Below are 9,622 nucleotides of genomic sequence, written 5' to 3'. Positions count from 1 at the left end.
TAAGTAAAGCCCAAGTTCAAAAAGTATCAAGCAATCTGGAATATGGCTGTGCTACGAGTTAGTTGGGTTTAGTAAAACCCAAATTTCCACGCTTAGAATAGCTGCTATTTTAAAACTAGTTTATGGGTAGACATGAACGGAACAGCAAGGTAATATGCAGAATCACAGAGCAAGTAATTGTCAATAAGGTCGGAACAGAATCATAAAAGCCTCTAATGGAGGCCATGAAATTTCTATATCCAGAATGGGTTTCGCCCATTCCTATAGGTATCTGCTTTGATTAAGGAAAACTATCGAAACAAATGTGTTGGTTAATTAAGATGTCAACTATCAGATTCTTTGTGAAAATAATAAAGCACAGATGGTTTTCTACTCTGGATAAGTAGACATAAGAATGTACCAAAAACGAATGTATTGAAACAAATATGCAGAATTAGAGTTTTCAGCCTTTTTTGAGAAGATAATCAGCTTTCATTAAAGGAAACTATGTAGTATGTCAAGTGAATGTAAATATTTGCATATTCAGGAAACATACTGCAAAGCCCTGCACTTTGCTACTAAGAATAGCTCAGTGATGGTCAATATTGTGGACCTATGAGCTGAAAGGAAGGACTTGTCTGCAGACTGATCAAGGGGAAGGGAGTTCTTGAGTGAGACTAAACAGGGGACCCTGCTTAATTATAAGCAGCTGACTTCCGCTCTTGTGTTTCCCACCTGTCATCATCTCCAAACAACTGTCCTTTTCATGGCTGCCATTAGGATTCTCACCTGGCCAGAAGCTGTGCATATATAATCAATGTTAGTGTTACTCCAGAGAATTGCATTCAGGTACAACCAACAGGGGTTGCTTTTTCATTGTTTTTGACACGTTTTTGTTTCTTTTCATTGGGAGACTGTCAAAATACACCTTTTCTCCATTGTGCCAAAGTTCCTCCGAAACCCTGTTCTCAAAGCCTGCTTCACATCTTTGTTCCTCAGGCTGTAGATAAATAGATTCAGCATGAGACTCACAAAGATACAAACCACTGCCACAATTTTCCCTGTTCAACAGACTGCTCAGGGGCTGGTCTCAGATACATGCAGAATAGGGACCCCAAAAACATGGCGACAGCGATCAGGTGGGAGCCACGGGTGGAGAAGGCTTTGCACTGGCCTTTGCTGGAAGGGATCCTCATGATGGTGGTGAAAATGAAAATGTAGGAGATAAGGATGATGAGTAGGATATAAGGATGGAACAGTGAGGTTAATCTCCACACACAAATAGAGCCGTCTGCTTTCTGTAAGTGTCTGATCCTGTCAGCATCAGGAGGGGTGGGTCAGCACAGTAGAAATGGTTGATGATGTTGTGTCCATAAAAGGATAAGCGGGAGGTCAATAGTACCTGCATTGTGCCCACCATGGTACCCAGAGGTAGGGGACAGTGACAAGGCAGATGCAAAGGGGCCTGGACATTCTGCTGTTGTATTGTAGGGGATGGCAGATGGCCATGTACCTGTCAGAGGCCATGGTACCCAGCATGTGATACTCCATAAGGAGCAGAATCACAAAAACAAAACATTGGGCCAGACACCCCATGTAGGAAATGGTTTTCTTCTCTGATAGAAAATTACCAAGCATCTGAGGTGAGACGTTAGTAGAATACAAAATATCCACGCACGTAAATGGGTGAGGAAAAAGCACATGGCGTTTTGCAGCCATGGAGTGAACCTGATTAATGCAATGAATCCAACGTTCTCTGTCAGAGAGCTGAGGTAAATCAGGAGAAACACCACAAAAAGGATGGGCTGCAGCCCTGGTTGGCTTGTGAGTCCTAGCAGGATGAACTCAGTTGCCTCAGTGCCATTTTGTTGGGGAAGTTTGTTCATCGTCATATTCTCTGATAAGAGAATAATTTTTCAGATATAAATCCAGAAATAAACTGCATTCATTTCAAGACTAAACAAAGTAAATGGGCACTAAAACAAAGTCAGGTTTGGAAAGAGAGGTGTAAATAGGTTGTTAGTTGCCCCAGTGATAGAAGAGTTACAGTAGGTGCCTTGAGGTGGTTGGTGGTGAAATGGACAATATATTTGAAGTCCATGCACCTGCCATGCTGACTGCTTTGCCACTCTTACCTCACAGCTAGCACATACAGAATTCGACTTAGCTCATTAGGCTATGTTATCACAACCACTGGTGCTCCAACATGGCTACTGCCATTGTCTGATCACGATATAAAGCTTCATCAGGAAATCAGGAGATGGGGTGATGCTCTGTAGACTGGTTGTATTGTTGTCAACAAGGACAAAACTTCTGTAATTGGAGTAGAATATACTCTTGAGAGCCTGTTGTGTATGTATTGATGTTCAGTTTCTTCCTTATTCTCTTACAGCAACGTAGGTTTCTTGGTGTCTTTTCCATCTCATCTCCTTTCAAACCAGCCACTCAGAGTCTGGGTTGTTTCCTCACCTAATATCCCTTTTGATCTCATGGTCTCTTTTTATCTCATAATATCCCAATATCTATGATTATTTTATATTATATATGTCATGTTCATATTTCATTTTATCTCATGCCTTTGATTTCATACCTTATATCTAAACCATCAGGAAGTCTTATCTGCTATACTTTCCAAAGATTATGCATGGAATCTTAAAACAGCTTGTCAGCATTTTCTCTGCTGTCAGTTAGGTCTAAGATAAAATTCTCTCTCTAGTCCTTTTTCTTTTGCCACATTGTCCTTCTAGTGTTTTTTTTTTTTTTTTAAACATCTTGAGCACAATCCTATCTCAGGACCTTTGCATATGCCCATCCCTCTGCCTTGAAATTTCTTCTACCAGGCCTTTGAGTCACTCATGGCATCACCTCATTTAGATCTCTCAAGTTAAGTTCCACTCCAAATAGATCTTTAATCATGGACCGTGATCTATTTTTCCTCATTTATCACTTCTGAAATGATTATTTATTTACATAAATAATTATTACATATTTTTTAATCTGTCCTCTATTAAAATGTTAGCCACAGGAGGACAAGAACTTTATTTTTTGCCATATCCCTAGAACCTGGGCCAATACCTACATCATTTGATACAATAACCATTAGTTGAACAAATGGATGAATCAATGAGGTAAGTTTGCCAACTCATGATGTGTAGATGTCTCACCTCTGTGATGTACCAGTGTAGACTGAGTTGCTACAAAAATTCTAGCTACCATATCTGATTTGTTTTTATAACACAAACTAGTGATAATGGCATCTGACCCAAAACCTTTTTAATTGATGATTAAAATTTGCAGGTTGGACTGTTAGAAAGAGTTGGAAGTTGACTCAGGACAGAAAACATAAATTGCCTTTAATTTTTAAAGCCAGGAGGATATTAAAAGTTTATACATTTTAAAGAATAATTCTATTGCTTATAACAATGATATATTCACAAATATAACACTTCAATCAGTGATTATCAACTCTGGCTTCATGTTACATTCAGATGGGGAATATTTGAGAGCATTGATACTGGGATCACAGCTCAGCTCAGGTGAGGTATACACATTGGCATATTTTTTAATAAACTTTCCACATGATTTTAATGTACAGCTAGGGTTGAAGCACTGAGTGAGACAGTTGTTATGATCTGTTTAAACTAAATAAAAGAGGTTTTATCACATGTTTTTACCCTCTGCTAGTTTATACTTCCTCCTTAGAGAAGATCCTGATGTATCACCACAAAGTTTCCCTAAGTATAGAACTTGCCATCATCATGCACACAAAAATTTTCCCCATTAGTTTGAAGAAGGAAATACCCCTTCCTCTGACTTTAGCTCTAGTAGTATTCTGTTGGTTTTTTAGAACCTTGAAAAGAGATAATCTTACCAAGAGTCTCCATGAGCCTAACTCAAGTTTTCTTGCATTCATAAATAGAAGGAAAAAGAGGTAAGCCTTATTATTAATGATCACACCATTCTGTTATCTACTGCATAAGGTCCAGGGTTTTCTTTCTTGGATACACGTGGAGAAACACTTACTGTGGAAGTAAATTTGGTATAGTTATAATCCAAATTATAAGCTGAAGTGAAGGAGTAGAAGAGAACTCATGTGTTCATATTCTCACTAAAGTGTTCAGTGTTCAAAAAATGCCAGCACAGATTTTGTTGAATGGCATCTAAGACTTTTTCAGAAACATGTCACATAGCATAGCCCACAATGCCATGGGCCTCCACCAGATGGGTGCATTCCACGTTGTTAAGAGACCCTTCTTCCTCTGTCATTCAGTGCTCTCATTCCAATAGAAAGATTAGTGAGAAAATGAGAGGAATGAGAGGAATCCAAAAGAAGAGAATAACTAAATGTATAAAATCATTACAGTTCAAATAACAGATTTGCCAAAAAGAACCACAATTATGCTTAGCTTAGGTAGGAATTAAAGGTCTATGAACAATATGGGGACGGGGGACAAACAAACAAAAAAAACCTTCAATCCCTAATGAATCTTTTCTGATAACTTTGGTTAAATGGGATCCTTTAGCTCAAAAGTCAATAAAATCCATTGCAGTGTTGGAAAGGGACAGAAACACAGTAAAGAAGGAATTCCTGTATGACTCAGTTGGTAGAGCATGTGACTCTGGATCTCGGGGTCATGAGTTCCAGCCCCATGTTGGGCATAGAGTTCACTTAATAACATGTGTTATATATATAACACAGTAAAGAAAATTATATTCCCTTTGAACAAAACAATTTAAATCTGTTTTGATCATTCTGGTCGCAACAATGCCATCATATTTCAGTGCAAGCTTGAATTGAGTAAATCTATGAGAAGCTCCTTCAAATGAATAAGGGGAGGTGTTCACATTTATGTTTTTCTTTCTCACCCTTAACCTTACACTCATTTACCTAAATCCTTTAAAAATTTTCTCTTAATAAAAAGTATAGGAAATCATTACAGTTGTATGGAGTGAAAGTACATTTTCTTGTGCGAATGTCTAAGTCTCTAGTCTTGGAGGAGGAAAGGTTAAGAGGGAAGGGTGAGGTACGGACTTTTTGAATTCCAAGAACTGGCTGAAGCTCGGTGTGTAAGTCTATTCTAAATCTTGGCTGTATTATGAAATGGATCTGTAACCAATTTCGAGATGGTTGCAAGGCCTGACCTCTTAACACATTACCAGTCACCTGCTGTCTTTGTCAGAAAGAGTCGGAGTCTGCCTGCCTATGGTTTTGCTTTACTGTGTCAATTTTTATAATCCCTGCTAGTTCCATTTTATGTTCAAAAGAGGAGATACTAAGATATCAAACAATATTAGGAGTTCTTGATTTTCAGACTTGCCTGTGGAGGGATAGTGATTTCCTAGCCTCCTGGAAGGTCCCCAAGGTAGGAGGATTCATACTTGGATGACTAACTCTGGATGACTCCTCTCTGAAGCATTCATCAGGAAATCACCTAGGGGACATCATTAGGATTCCCTCTGGAGGTCTTTACAAAAGTCACTTCTCAATGGATCAGATCCTCATTTATGGGTTAATCATTAAATGAATGCGGTATCTTCCATTAAATGCAAGAACACATGGTACCAATTTTGATACTGAGATTTCTCCTAGGGTAGGTAATAAGGTATTGCATTCTTTGTAACGAAAAGGGCTTTGTCGTGACTCTGCTCATCGTATCCTCAGCTGGAATAGTTGTTTCCCCTTGTGAATGCCACTGGTGGTTTTCCCTGTCTCTCTTGTTGTAATTACTACTTTTGTAACCTTTCTATTTCTTTTACAAGATTGTCAGTGCTCTGAGGACAGAATTAATGTCAATTTCAGTTGACATCTCCAGAACAGATCCATACAATATTTTGGGTGCACAGTTGATGTTTAGTGGAGAGGTACTGAATGAATACCTAAGCAGTGATGCTAGGAGGAGCGTTGTGACTTAGTGGTGTTCCATGTAAACAGCAGCTTGTCTCATTTTCACTAGGATCAACCTAAGATCATTTCTTCCTGTGAATTAAATAGCAAGTTGCAGGGAGTGAGTTTTTAGACTCTCAGATCTAATCGAAAGGTTAGTTTGAATGAAACTAGTTCAAGTAGACTTGTTGGCATGGACTGCTTATACAATGGTAGGTTTAGTTTATGATTCCTGCTCATTGAATTTTATTTACATTATAATTTGAAATCAGAGTAAATTCCTAGTACTTCTGAGCCAGGTTCATAATAATAACATTATAAATAAGAAAAAATAATAGTGTTTTATCTTTTATATGATTGAGCCAAATTTTCCTCATCTGAAGTCCATCTACCATTAGTGCTTGACATAAAAATGTAGATTATGACAGAGAGAAAGTAAAGAGCCCAAAGCCTGGTACTTTGGCATAGGCATACTAATGAGTGAATAAAAAAAAAGAAAAAGAAGACTTAAGGCCTTAGGAAATAACTCTGAGACTGGCTGTCCTTGCTGTGGGCTTTGACCTTGAATCAACTTGTCGGGCAGCCAAGGCAAAGTAGACTGTGGGCCCACCTAACTTCAGTAGTGCTCCTTGGACTTGACTTAATGTTCCAACAGTTTCTTTGGTTTCCGTGGGGGTATGGACTATCCCCAAATTTCCAAATTTCCTTCATCTCCTTTTAGGGGAATGTGAAAATATCACACAAAGGTGGGAACCTGAGATGTGTTGCATCAGCGAGGCTGAGTACTTCACAGGAGCATTCCCAGGTCATGTCTACAAGAGTCTAAGGGGCAGATAAGTTACAGGAGGGGCTGTAGTCCCCTGAAGGGCCAAGGTACAGCTGGGTCAGTAGGGAAGATTAGCAGGCTGTGTCCAGCCAAGAGAAATTAAGGACTACAAGATGCACTTGTCCTGGTAGAGGACAGCAGAGCAACCATGTATATCGGAAGCCAAAGAAGGCCAAAGAGAAGCACAAACATAACGGATGCAGATCGAAGCCTCTTTTCACCAGTGATAAGAGGCCTCATAAGTCATAAAACGGGGGAAATCATGAAAATATGAAGGACTGGGCCTTTCCCTAAAGAGAAAGAGCAACCAAAGAGTTATTAACATTTTGATGGCTCTAAGTCCAAAGTTGCTTTAAAAATTTTTTTTTAACGTTTATTTATTTTTGAGACAGAGAGAGACAGAGCATGAACGGGGGAGGGGCAGAGAGAGAGGGAGACACAGAATCGGAAACAGGCTCCAGGCTCCGAGCCATCAGCCCACAGCCGGACGCGGGGCTCGAACTCCCGGACCGCGAGATCGTGACCTGGCTGAAGTCGGACGCTTAACCGACTGCGCCACCCAGGCGCCCCCAAAGTTGCTTTTTAAAAGAAAATCATACTTCACAAGTCTACATGCTATGGAATTATATCCTGACACAAGGATTCAGGTAACATGACAACTAAAGATAGATATTTTGTCATTAAATTTTCTTCTGAAAATATAAGAGAGAAACATGCAAAATATTTATTTACCAGTTGCCATGAACATGTGAAGAGTAAATAAAAGAACTTTACTCGTCAGGTGGGTCAAAAATCCTGCTAGGTGAAAAAAAATAAGCAACAACAAACCCTATATATACTCCTTGTCATTCTGAAAGTGCTTTTCTGCCTAGTTGATCTGTTGAGATGGGTCAAAGCTTGAATATATTATAATTATCCCTTATACTTTGTAACACAGTATTAAATCCATGCTATCATCAAATCTTTCATGAAATATGCTAGTAGAAAGAAATTATGTTTTCATGTTTAGTTAAGATATTGTTTTTCCTCCCTTAAGGTGATACATTGTATTCATTGTGGAAATTTGAATTGCTTACCAATCAACTGACCTATTGTTGAGACCTTGAATATGTTTTGACCATCAACTTCCACATTATACACTCTGTTTATACATGCTTTGATCGTTGAAATTATCTCTGCATTTTCTTAAATTCATCTGGGCAGATATAATTAACTGGTTTTATAGCAGATTCACCATAAAAAACACACTGTATCTTGTTTTCCCCCATCTCTGCTCAATGTAATTGTCTCCAGAGGAAGAGGTAGACAATTACAGGGAATTATTAAAGTTACATTTTCACATTTACTTTATGTTATCTGCACCTACAACACATTTGAGACTCAGATAGTGTGGAAGATACTCTCATCTCTTGAGTATTTATGAGGAATACAAATCACTAGTGTGCTAAGCATTTTAAAATAAATATCCATCTTCATTACCACAAACAGGCAAAGAACATTTGACATTTACAATATTTCTGTGATGCAGATATAATTTATTTCTTAAGCTGAAAGTCCTGACACTCAGAAAAATTGAATATTTTTTTTCCTATGAACACAGAGCTAGGATGCAGGTAAAATATTATTTGCTTAGATATTTCTCTGAGAACATTTCAGCCCATATGGACTTGTTAAGGCTAATAATGAATGTTTATGGGTAATTATGCTTCAGACATTCTTGAAAATTATAAACACACACACACACACACACACACACACACACACACACAGGCTTCTTATGGAGAAGACTGAACTATGAGGAGCACCAAAAACCTTTATAGTTTCCAGGCAAAAGGATTGGGTCCGCTACTAGATTGATAGTGTTTAATGGGATCAAAAAGTGGTCAGAGCCATGACTTGCTTTTTCCTGTCGTGCACTCCCCATTCATAGCATTTGTCCAAATTTGAAATTTTTATTAAAGAAATTAATTTTAACATTACATATTATTTTAAGAAAAAGGATCTCCCAAAAGTTTTAAAGCAACTTTGCAAACCTCTTTGAAGTTTCTTTGGATGCCTACGATTCCGATTGTTTTTCCCTTCTTTTTCTCCTCCTCCCCCTTCTTCTCAATTTAGGAAAGTTTGACTCAGGGTATTTCAAAGTCAAAGATATAATAATATTCAGAGGGAATGGGGATGAGAACATGTAATCATTGATAACAGAGGCTTCTGGAACGCATGAAGAGATGAAAGGGTGTGCCAATTATGGTAACAAGGGATGAGGCAGAGGTTTCTAAGTGACTCTGGGAGACAAGGTTTTAAAGGACATTTTGGATTCCATTCACTACATCCCCCACATGCTTATCTAAGTAGGGTGAGTACAGATTAGTGGGATTATGGAAAAAGATTCTTGCTGTTGCCTGGCCAACAATACGAGACATCCAATTCTCTATGTGGTTCATGAACATGTCTCATCTCAGTCAGACGTGCTGACTGGTCATGGCTCTGGAAAGGGAAGGAGAGCACCAGAGCTATGCCTATGTGCTACTCTATCTGCGTGACTTCAATTCAGAGGAAAAGAACAGAAAAGCAAGTCTAAGCCACATTTTCAAATCCAAGTCGACCTGTAATAATGCTAGTAATGATAATATCTGACTCATATGCATAGTCCTCAGTTGAGTCAGGACCCAGAAGGAGGGCACCTCAATGGTCCTTTTAAGCTCCAGGTCAGAACCTTCTAAACCCAGATATATCCCCAACTTTAACAAAATGAATAATCATTATTACTGCTACTACTTCCACTGCCACATTATTGAATAACTACTGTGTGCTGCTCTGACCTGGATTAGGGACATCGCATAAAACAACATTTCACTCAGATTGTTTGCCTGAAGGGAATTTAAAGAAAAGACACAGAATACAGGCAAAGTTATGGAAATTGATCAAAGAAGTTG

The 9,622-nt window shown here is 38.6% G+C and overlaps 1 pseudogene; it reads right to left on the bottom strand.

Annotated features, from left to right (window-relative positions):
• Positions 1–882: 882 nt before the first annotated feature.
• LOC124506061 (olfactory receptor 1030-like) lies at positions 883–1,865 on the bottom strand (annotated as a pseudogene).
• Positions 1,866–9,622: the final 7,757 nt, after the last annotated feature.

Source organism: Lynx rufus, unplaced genomic scaffold, assembly GCF_022079265.1.
Source record: "Lynx rufus isolate CCGP_SWC_20201006 ecotype Redwood Valley unplaced genomic scaffold, mLynRuf1.p SCAF_9, whole genome shotgun sequence".
Lineage (NCBI taxonomy): Eukaryota > Metazoa > Chordata > Mammalia > Carnivora > Felidae > Lynx > Lynx rufus.
This window is presented reverse-complemented; position numbering and strand designations above follow the sequence as displayed.